This window comes from Battus philenor, unplaced genomic scaffold, assembly GCF_028537555.1.
Source record: "Battus philenor isolate CCGP_79_NKW_IND1 unplaced genomic scaffold, ilBatPhil1.0.hap1 SCAF_17, whole genome shotgun sequence".
Lineage (NCBI taxonomy): Eukaryota > Metazoa > Arthropoda > Insecta > Lepidoptera > Papilionidae > Battus > Battus philenor.
The window spans coordinates 9,744,026-9,765,811 of NW_027181679.1; the positions used below are offsets into that span (position 1 = coordinate 9,744,026).

A 21,786-nucleotide genomic window follows, 5' to 3' on the forward strand; every position below is an offset into this window, starting at 1 on the left:
CGTTTTCCTGAGTTCCATCAAGTGTTACTGAACTTAAAACTCGAAACGACTCGACCAATTCAACAAAAGATAGAAAGGTTTATAAAATTATAAAGGTTTAATTTTTTTCCATATTAATATCACTTGTCTCCAGCTGTATAACATTTGACGCTAATTAAAACCAATAGAGGCATGATTGAATGTAACCTAATAAAACATTTCTGTATTCTAATGCATTGCTATTAAAATATAATCACATTTGTTACTAAAGTCATGCACTATGCAAAATAGAAAACTTGTTGTTGTAAATAATCTGTGTGTGAAATTAAATCAATATAGTGACCATTTGAAATACGTTTTGTTTATTTGTAATTTTTTTATTTGAATATAAATTATATTATCATTATTTAAAAAAAATCTATAATTAAATCATGGGGACGACAAACCTATGTGAGAAGCCAAAGATTTTACATTGAGTATAGAATAAAATTAATTAGATGTTCCTATAAAGAAACCCGGTCTTGATAAATAACGTGTTCACCAGTAATATTCGTATGCGTTATCCTCTCTTACGACGTATTAATGTTTAATGTGTATTTCCATATACCATAAACATGCCGATATGAACAAGGTGTTTACCGTTTTACGAAACTATTGGCTACATCCATGCCTCATTGAGCGGGTGTGAGCTTGTCAACGAGGTATAAAGTTAGAGACGAATTCAGTGCCGTATGTCGTCACTCGATTCGCCTGTAATTTTATACAAAAAACTTAGATTATAACAATATCATAAATGAACAGCATTTTTAAAAAATATTTGCGGATACACGATACAAACTAGAAAGATATTTTCAGAAAAATTTTATATCATACAATTTTTAATACAAGAGACAAATATATTAGTCATAAATAACCATAAAATAACCATAATCAACTTAATGACAAATACTGCTCTTTATTATATATATTCTATGACTGAGTACTATACATATATACTGTGGTCTCTAGAAAATATGCTATATAAAATATAAAATTAATTAAAAAACTATTTATACTTTTCGTATATACGAGACATTGTTGTCTAAGCAATATCTCGTATTTTAAAATAAATATTAAGTTTTAAAATGTATCTAGAAGGTTCTGGAACAATTAGGAGTTGTAATTTTAAAGAAATATCATTAGTGTTTCGTTCGTATATTTACCATCTATTACTACATACGTGCCAATTCCCGTCAGATAACGCGCGTGAAGATCCGAACGGTGTTTAGATGATCCAATAAGTGTCAGCATCGTAAACGTTCGCCAACATTCTCAAGCGTGTTTACAGAGTCTCTCAAACATTTGCACCGTTTTATGTAAATCATGTGCCCAGTTACACAGGTATTATTAAACATAATTGTCAGTTATTTGAGAAACATCGTCTAATATTACTAATAGGACAATCGAAGAAAATTGTGGAAACATATGTTGTTGTATTAAATTATAGGGAAACAATGTAAAACAATCGTATCTTTAGTTCAACACGGTGTACTTACAAAACATTTCGATTCACGGGCGCCCTGCGCCGCGTTAAACTGGCTGGCGCACCGACCACTACTAACTACTACTTTGGTGACAAAGAATAACAACAAACCTTTTTGAACTCTCAAACATAGAATATAGTGATACATTTTGCATATAGCTTCATTAGGCTTGAGGAAACAAAAAGTCCCTTTCGTTGAAATAATTATTGTATAATATTTTTTAATAAACTGGACGAAGCTATTGTGACATACGTACAGTGTCAATTCTGTTTCTCTCTCTTATTGTAATGCCGTAAAATAAACAATGAACAGTGATTATATCCTTTATTTGCAAATATAAGATATGATCTACATATAATATTCAACACTTTTCGCAGTACTTTGTCTCTTTATAAGAACTAAGTTCGTGGATTTTCTCGGAATTCTAGGCTTCGACACCTTCCTTTAGCTCAGTGAGCCTAATTTTATAGAAACCATAATTAGATCGATTGTAATGCCATCGTATTTTTTAAATCTACACAGATTTCAAACGCGCCTAGATCTATGAATAGCCCACAACACACTTTTTTAAGAGGACATTAGAAATATACTTTATAAACTAAAACAGCAATTAACACGAAAACATTATCACCAAAAAATCGCACATTGATATAGTTTTTTTAACAAGATTTTATTTGATTAACTTTTTGCCCGCTGTTCTTTCCACGTTCTTTTAGATCTTCTGCCGGATTGGTAGGCCATAAATGTTGAATTTGAACTATAGGAGCCTAGCGGTAAAGAACTGAGACTGTGACTGAGGTCACGGGTTAGATTCCCGTGATGCAATCTTATATAATTCACTTTTTGTGCATTAATTATATAGGATCATCACTGCCCAAAAGCTATTATATGTTAGGGGTATCGGAAAGTAATGTTGTTTCTGCGGATGTCGATATTTGATTATCATTTGTTATCTCATTACGTACTTGAAAGAGGTATACTAGATGGCTAAAGGTTGTTGATAACGAAGGCATATTGTTGATTTAAAATAAAAATGTAGTCGTGTGAATGTAACTTAAGAAAGCGACATTACTTTCCGGTCCCCCTAATAGCTCCAGTGGATGGGCAGTAGTGTCCTCTGCGTACCATAATACCACACGGCGATTACCATCCCGATGATTATGATATGTACACCATAAATATCTTAGAAGGAGGCCAATGCCTTGCAGTTGGCGCCTATCAGCTGAAAAGAGAAAGGTATTAAGTCGAGTGACCGAACGCATCTGAGATGGAGACCTCAGTTTTGACTGTTACTCTAGACGCATTTACCACTCCAGGGTTAAATTTTAATTTAATATCTGTTTATGACCATAAAATATCTAATTATGACAAGTGATTATAATTTAAGAACTACCAATGTACATATGTTAATAAAACAGGTTTTTTTTTAACACGTATCATTCTTTGTCATTTAAGCCGTGTAGCTGTAGATGTATAGTATGTAGTTCGAAACAATTAAAAAGTATACACAATTTTAGAGAGGACAAGCTATTTGCGCTATATGTGTTGTGTGTTTGTGCTAATATGAAACGAGAGCCTAATTTCGACCAATAGAATGAATTAGTATACCCTATTCATCATCATTGCGTCGGAAACCGTTTACATGTTAAAGTGAATAGCGTTAGAGTATAGTCGTAGTGAGTCACGACCGGGGCCGATCGTAAAGCGTGGAGCGTTAAAAAGTTTCGCTCTCAAGCTCTCCCGGCACAAAGAGAGTCGTAAATTACGCGTCTGACGCCATATTTTAACGACATCTCGGAAGCCGTTATCAATATTCTGATTCATATGGGATTAGACTTAGGTATTGGTATGATACCCAAAATGTCTAACGACGATTGACTCTTTGATTATATCGTAGATACTAAATTTGTGACATAACTTCAGCCACTCTCTTTTTGGTTGACAGTTAATTTTTAAAATAATCATGTCTTGCTATATACACAGGCTTATGTGTTTGTATATCTAATATTATTGTCATCTTAATCCTTAACACATTCGCTGCGTCAAAGTTTCCAGAGATTGCTATTTGGATTTTATTCGTCGTATAAAACAAGTCATAGGGTCTTTCAGATACCGTAACGCAATGTACGTGTTAACATGAATGTGAATGGCGTTAGACTGGTTGGGAATGACGACAATAGGATGCTATATTTATCTGCTTTAATGTTAATGACTTTGTTTATTAAATTAAAAAAAAAAGAAGTTTCGGTAATTTTCTTAATTACTTTCAGAATTTTTTTTTCTCTTATCTCTCTAAAGTAGTGATTTTTTAAAACTACGAAATTAAAAACCAAATTTTGGTGAATAAATATAGTTTAACTCATTTAAATAAGTACTATTTGTTTATTTTTCTATTGTGTTGCGACAAGCCTATAACAGATAGTACGAAGTCAAAGCAGCTGGTTTTTAATAGTCGAAAGTTTATAAGTCAACTCATTTAGAAAACACTGAAGACTATGTGTCCACTACTTGATCTACGACGTAGTTAAGACCGCGAGAAGTCGCGGGATGCTAGCAGCTCCAGACCGATCATCGTGGCGATCTTTGTGGGAGGCCTAAGTTTTGTAGTGAACGTGTATCGGCTGAAAAGAAACAGAAGAAGACTATTTTGAAGATGGTTATCGTTTTTCACATATAAACAGTTGAATTCGCATATTTAAAAATCATATAAAAAGAACTAGTGGTAGTAGTAGTGGGAGGCACCGCGTGTTTCCGTTTTGTAATTGCCGCCACTCGAGGCAACTTGCGACGATTATAATGTAACTCGAAATATCATCCGTTACAACTCGTGACGCTCTAATAATGTTCACGTCACTTGTACATTGATAGATAATTTATATCATTTATGTTATTAGTACACGTAAAATTGGATAACACTAAAATATTCTACGCATGATAATCAGTAGCAACCCAGCGGTAAAGAATTATGACATGCAATCGTAGGTCGCGGGTTCAATTTCCGATTGCTCACAAACAAGTTTTTAAAGAACGGGCGGCAGTGTCATCTGCGTACCATAATACCATGACTGCGATCTTCAACCTGCGTGCCAAGCGTGGCGATAATGTTATACCCCTCATAGATATATTTAGGCGTGACCTATGCCATGCAGCTGTCTGAGCTAAAACGAAATCTTACGGATACTATAGTAAAACAAATTTATCTGTACTTTTTGTATCGTTTCTATTCTACATGATTTACTATTATTATTCGATACAGTTGAATTTTGCCAACTTTTTCTTACTAGATTCGGGCAGGGCCGTAATTGGTAAACGCAGAGTATATAGACCGCTTCCAACCGATTCCATAAAAAATCTATGGGATAGACCTATGTCCAACAATGGACATGCTGCAGTTGAAATGATAGTGATGAAGATGTGTATTCTATTAATAATATAATAAATAATATTCTAATGATCATTGTTAGGACCTGCCTGAAAAAATAAAACGGATTCAGATTTTTTAGTAGTGTCGCAAATATTATTGGATTAACATAAACAAAATTCAAACCGCATATTAAAAATAAATTGACGGAAAATGCTTATGTCAATAAACAAATATTTAAACGATAGCAATCCTTGTTACTCATGTCGTCTGATTATTAGACTATATATATATAAATCTGTAATGATAAACTTTATTAAAAGACGCGTTGCTGTGGAGTTTCTTCCTCGTCCTTCTTCACAACTACCCTGCGAAGCAGGATAGAGTCAAAATAAAGTATATTAAAAAATAAATAGATCTTAAGTTGACGATAAATAAGAGTTCTGTTAAAAGTTCCAATGTTGAATAAACGAATTTTATATTTATATTTACCCTATATCTTCACATCTAGTTTTGTTTTGTTTTAGCTAATTTCAACCGATCGAGGTTTTCTCGCGGGGTCCATCCGTTCAGTCACTCTATGGAGGGTCTATCTTACGACCTAGTAGCTCGGTGGCCTCCCAATCCGGTGATGATGAGACACTCGTTTTTTATCTGTCTGGATCTGGAGATTCCGTGGGCTTTAGGCATCCTGCGTAGTTTACTGTAAAGAGATAAAGCGCCTTTAACTCGGTAGAGTTATAAATGCCGACAGGCAAATAGCGTTAATCCGTAAGACAACAATCTACACCCACCGTCTTGAGAGTTGAAATGGTACGTTTAATTAGTTTGGTAATCATTACACGGAACACAATATTATACACGAAAGTGCTTATTCGGAGAAATATTTAGGCGGCTCGGTAATCTAACTAAATTACTTTTAGCTCAGAGCTGTATCGATATTATTAATTCAGCCTTAGGATGTCCACTGCTGATAGATCTTCTCTATAGCTTTCCAATTATACCAGTCGGAAGAGTTTAATCGTGCGCTTAATGTGTAGTCAATAAAGATAATTATCATATATGTAAACAAATTAGTTTACTATTTTGAATTGTGCCGCGCTTATTTAATGTCGGTAAAGAAGTGGTTGTTTAATCTTGACACTTCATAGATGGCGCTGCGTCCATTGTGGTCGCCGGTCGGTAAAGCAGATGGTATTTGAGGTGTCAAAGTGATTTTTTAAAAAATTGTAGAATAAACTTTTGAAAGGAAACTACATATCAAGTTATTATTTATATTGTCTTTAAATATATTTAATTAATAGATACTGGTTAATTATAACAGCAAATAATGCTTAAGTTTTGATTGTTTTAACAGCGAAAAAAAACTGCCATAGCGACTTTTAATTCAAAACCAAAAGTAAAAAACCAACGGTCTAGAATTTAATTATCTAACAAATTATGTTTTAAAAAGGCCGCTTCATTATTATCCATGTGAAGTGCTGACGAAGTATTTAGTACTTGGCACGGGGAATTAGTATGACATTTATCCTAATTAATCAAGATAATTGCTTCTAGAACTGCGACAATAAACGGTTAAATATATCGGTGGCAATATCCGTTTCTGGACACGTGCAACTCGACTTCACGGTACATTTTATGTACTGAATAATATATTATATCTGACTTATCAGAAATTTATTCAAAAAATTATGACGTAATAAATATGAACAATTTGTATTGTAAGTAACTTAATTATATATTTTATAGTATCATCATTTGTCAAAAGAAACGTCTCCAACGAATCGCCAAAAAAAAGTAGTCGTAAAATATTTTTTTTGTTTGTAACAAATATTAAAAGTATTTTTGTATCTTTTTGTTTTGGTTGACATGTTAAAGAAACCTTTTTTATAATTTCTTGTAACATCGCGTTATGCTGGATATTTATTCAATTGTTTAATAACCATTCATCCTCGTTCAAACTCACACTGAAGACCAGGCTCTCCGGAAAATGTTACCAAAAAGTATTTAGTTATTATGGTCACTTCAGACAACCAGATAACTAAACAGCTGGTTGTGAGGAAGTTAGACGGCACAAAATTACTGGACTTAATTACTGCCTTAAGGAAAGCGGAGAGTAGGGCGGCATGGAAAGAGATCATCATCGGTTGCATCAAAGCCTTTCAAGGTAGACACAGCCTTCAGAAATGAAAAAAGAGTAAACAAATTGGTGACAATAATAGGAAATCAAATTTTAATTGGATTAACTTCAATGCGCAATAGATTACAGTGATATGTGTATAGATGTACAATATTGTTATATTGTCACAAAAATTGCAAATAAACATTTATTTACTTACAAATCAGACCATATACGCAGTGCCCTTTAAGAATTATGTCTGATTGTTATATATATATATATATATATATCTTTTTTGATGCTCTTTGCAATTAAAAATCATTTGATAGGAGATGTTGCAATTACATAAAATCAACTAGACAACTAGCTGCCAATGTTCATCTGCGGAGTTCTTTTTTTGTAATTGGCAAAGAATGCGCAAGAGGTGCTGTAATTGACTCTTTCGTTTTACTCTTACATATAAGAAATCAGTATGATTTTTTTCGAAATGCGACTAACCACCCAATTGACATTACACACACCATTACATAATTTTATAGTACAAAATAAATAAATAAGTAATAATTAGAAATTTATTGTATTTTTCCTTTGACTAATGTTTGTACTTTTATTGATACAACTATTATGGCATGAAAACAGGCTATCAAACCTGAAAAATTGCGTATTAATACTCGTACATATATAAGCGGTATGATGTGTTATGTCTTTGAACACGTAAATAATGAACTAGTAATTTAACTGCATAACACATATATCTGATAAATTTTTATTTTAGCAAAATGTTAAAATTTTATTACAACATGGAATCAAGTCCGGACTTCTTGGACAAATTACATAAAAAAAGAAACTATTAATTAACAGAAAAAACAATGACGTGATTTACAAGCTATTTTATTATGTATAAGTTTTTTTAATTAGCTATGCATATATATGCTAATACCAATCTATAAGCAGCTAGCAGCGAATAATCAATTTCCCCTATTTACACTGTTTGTATGTACATCTAACACATCACAAAATTATGCTAAGTATCATACACCCTGTATATGTATGTTAGGATTATGATGGATAAACTGGTTTTTTTTTCTTTGAATGTTAGAACATTTCGAGTTTTAGCTGAAACTGAGATCTTCTATTTCAGATCCACATTTACAGATGTATCAAATGCTATCTTAAGAGCTTGGAGGTCTACAGATCCAATGGATTGTGGACTTCCGAAGCAGTACTCGAACTTTTACAGTGGAAAGATTCAAATAACCATCTTCAGCACTCTACCAACGTACATTGGTTGAAGCTGACAAAAAAATAAGCAAAGAAACATATAAAGTATAATAGGTAAAAGAGCACTTCCTTAGGCCTCTAAAATAAGACATTGTGTAGCATTCCTAATTTATTTATATTATGTAATACCTTTTCCACACACACGCGCGCACACGCACACACACACACACATACACATATATATATAATATATGTAAAAATATACATGTGCCTGTGTATAGTGATGTGTGCATTTACTTATATGTACACCTTAAACTGCCCTCTCAACTCCATCTAAAGGTTGGCAAAAAGACCACGTACCTCTATATGGTTTCTTTTTTATTTTAGTTATTATCTATGGTGTACAAAAAAGTGTAAATAAATAAGTTGTTTAATTAATGCCATTACAGTCGTACAACCTACTAAACAGTACTCTTGTATCATTGCATATCTAATATACTGTGACTCCTCACCTAATTATATATAATAGCGAACGTTTTAAACATAGAAATCGTCGACGAAGTTCTAATTAAAAGTATTACAAAACACTTGATATTTATTAAAGTGGGCAAAAACTTTCACTAAATAAAAACCTCTAATCTAATTTTCTTTTAAACGATGAATTTGCAATTACAACTAGTGTTTACTTTAATGCTTAAATGCGTTTCTAATATATTCACCTACAAGGATGAAAATACCTTTATAAAGGTAAACTCTGTTAATAGAAACTAAATGGCTGGTTATTAGCGCCTTCCAACAATGAATGGTAATTGATATAGAGAGGCCTTCATTGTAGGTAATAGCATGAATAATGGATGACCATTATAACTATACACTTACATATCATTATACTTCATTACTATCTTTCCAAGTACTAGAAAAGTATGAAAATAATTTAATTTAATGTTATTTTATTGTACACATAAGGATACATTTAAACAGTTCACAATAATATACAAAAAAGTAAAAAAGGCGCTTTTATCACACAGGGCAATCTCTTACAGAATATCATAGTATGGAAAAAGTAGAAGTACTAATAATGGGTAGTTGATGTGTACAAAACATACGTAATTACAAACATACGTACATACATATGTATATAACATATACATTTATAATAAATAAGGTATAGTACATATTATAAATATAATACAATAATTAATAAAAACATCAAAGTGATTTCTTATGAAGAATCTATGTTGTATGCTTTTAAAACAGTTCAAACACATTTCTAAATGTTAACAACTTCGTTCTAGCCGGATTTGAACTCTCGACTTATGTATCCCACTACTTTTTCTATCAGACATTAACATTTACTGGTACATACTATTGTTGAACCGGAGTATTTACATTCCAGCTGTCAAAGCGAGACAGTGGAGATTTTTAGACACCGGTAAGTGAATTAATTAAACATCCCATCACACTTTCTTCGTGATACAAAGTTAAGTAATAAAAACACAACTTTTTTAGTCTGGGTCAACACTGTTGCCTTATAACGTAATTCAGCTCGATGACACCCTGATCAAACTTTGACCTGGAGTAAGAACCCTTACATAGCTTCTTCGAAATGAGTTCACGGAAACAGACATGCGGTCTGCGAACTAAAATAGCCTCCCCCCTCCCCACGTAGGGGTCCACGAACTATATATATTACATATACAGATTAGAGACAGCATTCTTGTGACTTTCTCTTTAAAAATAGTCCTTTTCGTAACGTTTTTTTTTCACATCACTAACGAGTAAGAGCCCATTTTTTATATTATATTTTTCAAATTGGGTATACTTATAAAGCAAATAACCATTAAATTTTGGATACCGTCTCGTCAGGTCTTCGATCAGTATCGAATTTGTAATAGATCACACACGACCTTTTTTTCCATCGACGTGCGTGATCGAAAAATTTCGCAAGTCGCCTGTGTGTTTCTCGGAAATTATGCGGCCCGTTTCTTATTGTTCGTCGGTTTTAATTAATAAAACAAAATCACAAAAATGATTTATAAAATCATCAAATTTAGTACGAATCGGATGATTGTCCTATTCTTATTATGAATGTTTACAAATAAAATACTTACAATAGGTTTTCTAGAGGTCATCAAACTTTGATTGTATTTATATGTTATGAAAAGGCGAGAAAAATAATTTAGAAACTTGCTTTAAAAGTGAACAGCCTTTGAAGAATAATTTGTGTCTGTGGGAGTAATGAACTTATGTGAAACATTTTATTTCACTTTAAACTTCGTAAAATTCAAACATCAATCTAATATGGATTGGTGTTTGAATTGATTCAACTAATTGATTGAGGATTACCGAAAATTCTTGGCATCAATTATTCGCCAAATTAAAAAAAGACTGTCTAGAGAAGTATAACAAGAGAGTTTAATTTTTAATTTATAAATTCTGTAAACATACTTTAAACTTTTATTTGTATGTTTTCAGTAATTATAAATTCTAACATTACAGGTTTGTATTATAAAGAAGCTTGGCCATCCGTGTTATTTTTAATGCCCTGATTTACACTGCCCAAGTGGCATTTACATCATCCGTGAGAACGTTTTTTTATAAATTGGTGGTATTATTTAAAATCCACGATACGTCTAGAAAGATAACTGAATTAGTTAATTTATAAATTTAAAAATCGAAGTGTTGATATATGTATGGTATATGTGTGTACCTAAGCGAGTGCGTGACCTAAGTACGGAATACGAGTTACGGGAGCCGTTTATATATATACAACATATAAACATACCGGTTTTCATCTGAACCCGGAGGTAACTAAATCCTCCAAACCACGGACCGTTGCGGAGCTACCATCAAGCGTTTAGGAATTACATGATCGGCGCCTTAAATTAAAAATTTTTGGACAAACTTACCGGTCGTTTTATTTTGAATACATGGCTATTGAAGTAAAGGGCCGCGCTAATCGAACTGACACGACGCCGCATGGCAACCTGTGTTGCAACTTTAGAATACTTTTACGAGAGGGAAAAAAGTTGTCGTCGCGGCCGCACTCGGGACTCGGTTTATTTGTGGATTATAATAAACTTAGTTTGTAATTGATTTTAATACTAATCTCGCAGGTAACACTGATTATATTATCATATTCGTTATTCAGATTAGTTAATCAATAAAAAAAATGTTTAGAAATCTTTCATTGGCATATTTTTAAAATGTCAAAGGACATGAGTGTGCTAAGAGTTACCACACTGTAAATGACTTCATAGACATCTTATTTATATCTTATTCCGCTGAGTTTCTTCCGCCTATTCTTCTCAGTTCTGAGGCATTTCTTCTGAGCATTTAGTCGATTCTATTTTACGTTAATAGATGTAATACATCGAATGTTGAAAAAAGTTTATTTGAATTTAAATCAAGTGGAAACTTCTGTATTCGATTACTTTAAATAGATTTAGATTATTATATTGATTCAATATTTTCACCTTTCGCGCAATCTTTGAATTTACGGTAAGTGTAAATGTAATTTATTGAACTTAATAGAATATGTCGCCATCGTCGACGTCATTTTAGCTTAAAAACGCCCACTGCAAGGCCTCTTCCAAAGATATCTATGTTGGCGATCGCGGTGTAATTCATCTGTGGTTGGCGATCGCAGTGTGTTATTATGGCACGCAAAGAACTGTGCTGTCCATCCTTTGATTTTTTTTGTGAGCAGTAGTAATGCTAAATAAATACTGCACAGATTTTATATCATATGTAATAGTTTATCCCGGGAATGAAAACCACGACCTACGATCGCTAATCTCAGTCATCTATCACTGGGCTACCAGTGCTCCTATAGAATATGATAAGAAGAAAAGAGAAAGAAGATAATAAAAACTCAGTAAAAGTCACAAGTCGACACTTGACGCAAATCCAAAATATTTTAAATGACTGCCTAAGAATGCTTCAATAAAATTTATAATTTTCTCTTATATAAATCTTAAGAATAGGTATGTCGTAAAATTTTATGCTATCGATAATTGATAAGAAAAAATAGCTAAGACGGAGGAACAAGTCGGTGTCGAGTGCGGCCCTGTCGGAACGGGTTCGCAACATTGTTGCCGCGGAGTAATTGTTTTATTAGTTTCTTTTGCTCTTGCAACTGTACGATCCGGTCCGATATGCCGCTGCGCTACATTGGCCCAGTGACCGAGATCGACAGCTTCTACCATGTGCTGCGACGGATGCAAACGCCAACATCATCATTTCCACATAGATCATCTTTGTCGCAAGATGTCTTCAGATTTAGAAATTCAATAACAAACCTTGAATTTTTGAGACGGTAAATATATAGTATAAATCATAAAATACACTAAAATGGTTCTAAGTTTACTCTTTTAGAGCAATCTTAAAATAACCAAATTATTAGATTCTATATATTATACAATTCAAATACGCAAACAGCTCTATCAGTAAGCAGTTTTATTACAAAAAATTTCCATAAAATTATTTATTAAAAAATAAATAAAATATTGCCTATTATTGTTGGAGCGACTACAATGATATATGAACATACGAGGTAAACGCTTATAAAAAAATGTACATTTCTGTAAGTGGACGTTTCAACTTCTAGATAAGACACTGCTTATTACTTCTGGATGTGACAGAACATTATATTTATTTTTGTAAGACAAATTACTATTATTAATTCTACTACTACAAACTATCTAATTAGTAAATACATCTTATGATGTATTTCCCGTTAGTTAACCCTTTCGCTGCGGAACGCCTAAAAATGAATTACTCTCTCAGTAATTTATTCATGATAGGGGCAAAATATATGTTTTTGATTTGTATTTGGTTATGTGAAAAAATATCCGCACCGGAAGCGTATGCTATCGCGTTGGTAACAAACAAATTAATGACAATGATCATGCAATTACTGACACGATTTTGTAAAACAAATGTATTCTGTTCGCGGAGAGAAAGCGTCTATAGCCGAACGCCTGAAGGCGCTGTTGACTGATAGAAAAGTGTCCATAGTCGAGCGCCAAAAGGCGCTGTTCGCAGAGAAAGGGTTAAAATATTGTGAAATACAAACTGCCATATTGTAGTTGGTAAGCGATTTCTTAGTGTTTGTATATATGTGACATCGTTATCTGAAACTTACAAAAAAAAGTCACGCGTCACGACACTTACATTAGAGTGGTTTGTATTGAAAGATTTCAAATATACGCAGCGAGTTTCAAGAAAGACCGTTCGGTTAGTTATTTTCTCTGGATATTCAATACTGTTCACGACACCGGCCTTTACATTTTTTTTTTACATTTTGTTTAAATTCGGTATTGTTAGCTTCTGTTAAAATTGGGCTATCAGGTGTATCGGCATATACATGCGTGACTGTTAAACACACATTTTGTAATTGTTCAAGATGGATCAATGTTTGTGAGTTCTATTATAGGTATAAATAAAAACATGTCGACGAAGACAGACTGTCATTTGAACCGCTGAAGCTTTCAAATCTGTTAAGAAATAGTTACGTTGTTTGAATATAGAATAGACTTTCAAAAGCTTTATTGTTTTGTATATTTATTGTCAAAATTGTTAATAATGTCGTCATAACTTACATCGCTTTTTAATATATTAATACTAGATGTCCCTCGATGTGACTCATTCTATCTTTTATAGGAGTGGACATAAAATAAATTCTTGTTAATTTTTAACATAGCAAAAAAATATTATGGCCAACGTATAAGAACAATAGTAAATTATGCATTTTTACGAAAGCCCTTCAATTTGGAATTGTGTTTGATTTATTCGTAGCTGACCTCGACTTAGCTAAAGAGATATATTCTTACCACATTGCAATATAACCACATGCTTCCAAAGATTATGTAATGAGTCAGTACATCGGTAGAAATAATATATACATGCGTATATATACGTACAGAAAGAGAGAGTTTTATGCCCTTTGACCCTATCTGCATTGGAGACGGGAGCTTAGTGTAGTAATAAGATACGGCTTTGTTCACCATTTGTCACTTCCAGTGCTCTTATAGAGACGACGCATGCGTGTTATTAAACAAATGTCCACGACAACGAACTCGCCACTATTTAAAGGTCACAGAGCGTTATTAAAATACTTCCATACGTTCATAATTAATGTAAATTAAAATGTATATATACTTCACAAAATACATGTACGTGGCATGCAAGTTTTTTTTTTCATCAATTCTTATCGACTGATATCCTGAAATTATTACATACACGATTTCCAGGTTAATTATTGCTGTTGATAAGAAACAAAAATATTATACTTGTTTATTCGAAATATCAAGTAAAGACTTACAAAGCAAGAAGGTTCTCGTAATTGTTAGTTATATAGTTATGCACATCACAGTGCTATTATGTCATTGTTACTTCAGCCCATAGACGCCCACTGCAAGGAATAGACCTGGCAAAGGTATCTTATGGGGGGATAAACCATAATCGCCACGATCACAGTCAGATATTATGTTATGCAGAGGACGCTGCCACCTATTTTCTGGAAACTTGTTTATTGCAATCATATGTGATCAAAGCACAAAGTGTGAATTATATAAGATTGTGTCCCGGGAACTGAACTAGCAACCTACGATTTCAAGTCTCAGTCTCCTACGGCTGTCTAACCACTGCTCAGTACTCCGTTTGCAATTGTTTAATGTAATGCACTACAGATAACAATTAATTATTGCTTACTATCTGCTCTTGTAGAATTTGTACTGTCAGAAGTTATTATCCTGTCACAATCCAGTAGAGTTTCAGACATGGTTGCACAGACTTATTAAGACTAGGGGCCACTCGGGCAAATCAAGAACTGATGGCGGGCCGGCCGCCAGAAATATAGGTAATTAAAGACAATAAAGAATTAATAATAACTTGGTCGTTTTGAATTCAATATTTTTTAAATGTACAGGAGTATTAGTTTTGCTGTCGGCGGGCCACCAGTATTCGACCGGCGGGCCGCGGTCTGTGCATCCATGGTTTAAGACTTCACACAAGAAATAGATGTTAAAGCTTTACTGATATATGGGCGCTACATTCCTCCCGCATACCTTTTACACCTATTCGTAATATGCCTGTTAAATTTTATCGACTATTATTAAAGAGATTTCTTATAAAATAACTCATAAAGAATAACAGTGCATTCGGATTGGTTTGTTGTAGATTAAATATAAATATCAATTATGTCAAAATATATCAAACAATCGAGTGTAATTATTTACAATTAGTTTATATTTATGTATATATTCAATTTATTAAATTACTTATTAAAACGTTAGTTTAACTTTTATGTTAAAAACAATAATTCTATGATAAGTTATTTGTATTTTAATAAGAAATTGATTTAATTAAATTAAATTGTTACGTATATAAAAATGTCAAGAAACGATAACTTAGGTGATAAATTTAAAGCCATATAATAATTTTGCCTAGCGTTCCTTTTTTCATTATTAGCATTTTGATGTTGCACAGCTGCACAGCTGCACAGCTGTTTAGCTGTGACAGTTCTGATTATAATAGATAAAAGCGTTGTTTCTTTCACCACTTCTCCCAGTGCTTTCTGAGTAGCTAGTAATGATATTAGCTAGGCGATAACAATCTACCATGTCGAGGTTCGGTTCTCTCGGAAGCCCTTGTGTCGGAATGCTAAACGGGTATTGTCGACGAGTATAAACCCAAACCGAGATCCCCTTGAGTGGGGCTTATGCCTAAACACTTCACGAAGCTTCCGATGTTGCGATCTAAGAGGTCGACGGCCTCCCAATGCGAACCCACAGAAACTGCAAATGCCACTTGATCGGTTGTGAAAGTCCTGACAAAAAATATCTTAACTAACAAGCAAACATCTCGGCTAATAACATGGTTGGCTAATTAATCTTCAGTTGTTGCAATAAATTCAATTATATTCAGCAATATTCAATGCTGTTAACTTTTACAGTTTCGTCTAAATATAGACCGGGGCCAACGAACTAAAAGTACAAAAGATGTAGTCGCAATATCGTGTGGTCGAATTTTGTATTTTAGTTGTTCTCTTTTTGAAATTAAACTTTTTTTATTTCCAGGCGGCGCCCGAACCCACCGAACCACTGCCGGTCCCGCGCGCTGCTGACGGCGCCGACACGTGAGCGAACCTTCGCTCCCCGGCTCGAGTGGGAACACCACCCGTGAAGTGTGAATTCCGGACTACAATACCATAGTGCTAGATCTGTATAGACTTATTGATCTTTGTATATATGTTAAGTGTACTTTACGGGACTTTGTACCTAATTGTTTTAATTTTTTTTCTATGTTTAAAACTAAGTCGAATTACACAAATAGAGATAAGAGACGTGTAAATGCGTATATCGATACCTGATACTATTTTATCTAGAAAGGTCGGTAAGTATAAAATCGCACTAGCAGATGTGATTTAAATAGCATCGTGTATAAAACATCGTGTCCAACAAAATACAATTTCAACCTTGTACTATATACTACATGTTCGCTTTTTCATTGCACTCGTGATATAAAAGTGAAACGGTGACAAGAAGAATGTCACTCTGACCTGTTTAAATATCCAAACCCAGCTCTATATACACTTACGTATATGTATGTGATGAATCTTCATAAATATTTTTTTGGGATTTTCTTACGATTGAATCAGTCGACTCATTGACATTTTTTTAATACATTGTATAATTTTTATAATGTTATATGTATTATAATAGACAATTCCTACAAAACTATTTCGATTTAAATTAGTAACATACTACTAGCATATTCCTGCTACTTTTATAACACCAGGGAAACATTTTTCACCGCGTATTCTGTCTTATTGTGTCTTGACCCATATTCAAAATAAAATAAAATTAGTAGTTTTTTAACCAAAGCATTTTTGTACGATAATATTAAAAACAACGATATTTAAATCAGTGCATTAACTGTAGTATCTACGTCATGAGTTGTGGGTAAATTATAGACACATTAAAATTATTTGTGTGAAGCGTAATGCGTTTACAGAATGATTTTTTTTTTCAAGCAAGGATGTAATCTAGGCTGAAATTAAAGATAAACTTAAATGAACATTTAGAAAAGCCTCGACAATGTTACTACATACATCATATAAAATTAGGCTTAACACTTTTCTGCAATTTGTGTCATTTAGAGAAGTTATATCATCACACGAATCAATTGTATGTTGTTGTACGAATGTTGATTGAATTTACAAACTAAATTTATAATTACACTATATTGTACCTAATAATATATTAGAAACTAATGAATTAGAAGTTTAAAATGGTTGAAAACTAATAATTGATAACTTGTTTTTTAAAATATTTGCTACAATTTACTCCAAACAATCAGTATAGCGTAAAGTATCTGGCAACACTGTTAAGGGACTCTTTACGCAGTCGCAGCCGGGAGGAGCGTCTGCGGTCCCGCCCTCCTGTAATTCGATATAAAACAACGTTATTTTGTGGTTATCCACTCAACTATGACTACAATATCAACTTACTTTTCCATTTTTTTAATATAATTCAAAAAATGACATCTCTGATGTTTTCAAATCTAACAAATTTCGTAAGTTTTCTGTAATAGTTTGGATCGTATTCACATTTATAACTACGTCCATGTCTTAACCATTAGACTCTAATAGATAACTAAATGAAATATTTCTAGAACGTTGAAAATAAATGTTGAGATTAATCAAATAACGTATCCGCCCTTGATCATTCTATAGTATTTTATTACAGATGTAAGATAAAATACATCTTACTCGTTGAAATGTTTTTCTTTAATATTTAAAAAGAACAGAACAGATGGCCCCGGAGTTTTAAGGTTCTGAGTGGAGGCGAACAAGGAAGATCGATTCTATTGGACATCTCCAGAAGAGACCTACGTCTAACAGAAGACGTCTTATACTTGAAATAATGGTGATGATAATTTAAAAAGAAACGCTAAGAGTTATGAAACTGTTAAATTCATTTGTGAGGAGGATATAGACTAAAATCGTTAATTCCATCCATTTTTTGTTGTCTGCAATATACACACATTGTGATAATTCTAAATTGTTTTAAAAAAAAATCGATCTCAAAAATAAAGTATAGTTTGATTAAGAAAAAATGTTATTGTATTTAAAATTAAAATTATTCATTAAAAGTTATTGGCACTGTTCGATTTGTATTTAGCTGTAGTTACGATGTCTAAAAAATTTACTAGTCAAAACTGCAACTATTTTAAATGGTCTAATATTCTCAAAAACAATATGCGATGTTAAGAGCTAGCACAGATAATAATAAAGTTTTTAATTTTACGAAAACTGGGAGGAAATATTAAATACGTCCCTTTTCGAAAATCTACCGTCTCGCCACCACGTGCCCTCCCTCTGTGTTGAAATATAATTTTTGAAGGTTTATTGAAGTTACGTGAATTAATATATATCTTAAGAATGTAAATATGTTGTATATAAAATTAAAATAGTAGCTGTTAGGGGCAAGGTTTTTTATTATGTAAAATTAAATGTCCATACTATTTAAAAATAATTGTACTTCGCGTTAATTATACATTAATTATTATCTGGATATTTAGCGAATAATATTTAAAAACAAATTTATTCTGTATATTGAACAATTTTGATCTACTAAGTAGATTTCAGTCTTTAAAATTTCCATTAATATCTAAGCGTATATCTATATCGCTTAATGATTTCATATTATCAAACTGTTTATTCGTATTTGAGATAAACTTTACAAAATAAATGGAATTTTTCTAAGAATTGAATATAATTTTTTTATGAAATTTAATACATAATCCTTTTAGTAGTTATAAATCGTTAATGAATCCTAATATTTTTAAGAACTAAGTAGCGTTTAGGTAGTATAGTGGCGTCACATTTATGAATAATGTTGTAAAGATTATGAAGTAATCTTTAGCGTAGCACACTTCCGCCCTACGTCATGAGGCATCACATCAGCGTATTAAAACATAAATCGTCTCAACCTATATCAATTTGTAAGCGCGAGAAAATACATCGCGGTTATAATAAAAAAGCCAAAGTTCTTTAATTATCGTATAGCCGCTTATTTGTAACGTAAATGTTTACTGTTGCAGGTGCTTCTGTCACAAAAAAAGTGCAAAAAACATTATATCTTCCAAAGAGGTTTTATAAGACCGGTGGATATAGATTAACGGGCATTCTATAAAAGACGTTATAAAAGAAATTAACCGTGAACAAGTGTCCACGATTTCTTTTATAACGAATCGGGTTGGCTTAAATTTTTCAGGTATTGTTATATGTATATGTAACTCCAGTAGTAATTTTTAAGAGTCAGTAACAGCACATTATTAAACGTAAGCGACAATCCATCACATTCTATAGCTAACAAATTAAAATGTTCTAATTAAGTTAGATATAAGTTAAGCGATACGTTACGAGTGAAGGTTGAATGGGTCGGTTTTCCGAACCTCGGTCGTATCGTTTGCACTGAATAGAAACTACAAATTAATTTTAATGAAATCCATCTTTTTTTTCAATTTTGTTAATGTCACGTTGTTTTGGTTACATCTGCCTATGTGTTACGGATACATTAGATTTATTTATTGTGACATATTCTACAATTAAGTCGGCATAGCTGAAAGAGTACAGTCTCAGTACAGAGTTATGTATATTGTAACAAAGATTATATAACAGTATAGTAAGAGCTGTAATAAAAAAATCCTGATGTACTTTAAAAAAATATTTGTAATTTTCTTTTATCTGTAACACTTAGGTTTTTTTGTTTGACGAGAAATTTTATTATTTTTGTTTGTTATAATATTCTAGTAGGAGAAATGTTTATTTTTAAGCGCCTTGTTTTAATCAATATTTAACACTGGTAGCTTTATTCAACATTATTACATTACAATTAATTGAATTGTTTCATTCACACTTTATATGAATTTATTCTAAAATTATGAAAAGTTTAAATCAAGGCACACCAAAATCGAGAGTAAGTTGTAAGAAGGTTTCTTATCTTTTTTTGTTTTCATAACCCGCTAGTGTTTGTCCAATTTTCAGTAGTGAATGTGACATTTAAGAATTATTAATAATTGTCAAATAAACGATTTCATTGACAGCCATATTGTATTATTTTACTTTATCAAGTTGCATTGATTTATCAGTACTTGCCTAAGAACCTTGTAAATCAGGATTCGATTCAAAGTTATATAAAATAAACCGTGCGATACTTTGATGTCACGTCGTGTGTTCAATATTTATTTGAAAATGATAAATATGTACGCCTAGCAGAATGCGATAGATATTTTATTTCGAAATTGCTTATTGAAAACGTATACACAAATCTTAACTTTAGATAACCTCTCAGAGCTTTTGATTCATCATTTATGCTCTAAAACAAAATAAAATAAAACTCAGAAGGTTCTAGAAGCTAATCAGCGTCTCCTATTAGCAAAGTACCCTATCCCCCACACTTCACTCTGCTCTCAATCTCGGATATTTCCTTACAGTAATCAATTAAATTTTTGACTACCTCTCCAAAATCTAAGACTACATATATATTAGACTCTTATTAGTTCGGACTAGGAAATTTAACAAAACTAAAGAACTTCCAAACCGTGAACTGTTTTGCTTTGGAACAAAACACTCCCGCACTCATCAAGTGCACCTGGTGACTTAGAACATACTAACAAACAAATTCAAAACAAAAAAAATTGAACACTACACGGGAGCTATCTTCCACGACCTAGCTAAAGACAGCCAAAATTTGGCATACCCGACTGATACACAAGTTATAAAAGTACGACGAAATAAAAGACTCGCAAAGATCAAATCTTTACGTATCACGTCCAGGGATTATGATCACAATAGCATCCCGTTCGACTGGAGTAACACAGCGGTCTGAGTTTGAACCAGTTCTTCATACTTTCTACAAAAACGATATTCAAGAGTAGAGTCCTAGCCCTATTTCCAGTCGTAACCTGCCTTTACACATTAGGAATAAAACACGTGTTAGAACGACATCTTTAGGCCGAAGCCGACATTTTATGAAGCTGATTCCTGAAATGGAGAATTGAATACGGGCTGGTTTCAACCATAAGCAAAAGTAATTTTCTCCTCTCATAGGAAAACTTCACCAACCTTTGTTACAGTCAGTTAAAGGAAGATTTTCATACTACAAGACCAACTTTACTTAATAAAAGGAGTAAAATTGTCTTTTTCAGATAAAATTTCAACAATCGATAGTTTGATAATGATGCAAGTCAGTGAAATCCTTAGCGTATGCTTCAGCGCGTACCATTCACTGACTGCTTGGTACATGATCAGAACAGATTATTGTGTTACAAGACGTCATGCGATCCTCATTACGTACGAAATGAAAACTATAATAAAGACCTAGTGATACTCGTCTTAGACAATTTCTTTGAAAAGGCATACATCTCGCTGTTAACTGAAGCCACTTACAACCCGTTCCACTTCCCTTAATAACACAGCGTACTTTTCTATTATACGATATACCTAATAGAGGCGTTGAAAAGGGTGTTTTGCGTCCCTTCCGCATTATATATGTTAGTTATGAAAATTCTGG

The 21,786-nt window shown here is 32.7% G+C and overlaps 1 protein-coding gene across 1 annotated transcript in view; it reads left to right on the top strand.

Moving 5' to 3' along the window:
• dsx (doublesex) overlaps positions 1–16,827 on the top strand; it is a 186,683-nt gene extending 169,856 nt beyond the window's left edge. Inside the window, exon 4 of the mRNA XM_068763151.1 lies at positions 16,285–16,827. The gene's annotated coding sequence lies outside the window, so the exon portion shown is untranslated. The remainder of the gene's footprint in view (positions 1–16,284) is intronic.
• Positions 16,828–21,786: the final 4,959 nt, after the last annotated feature.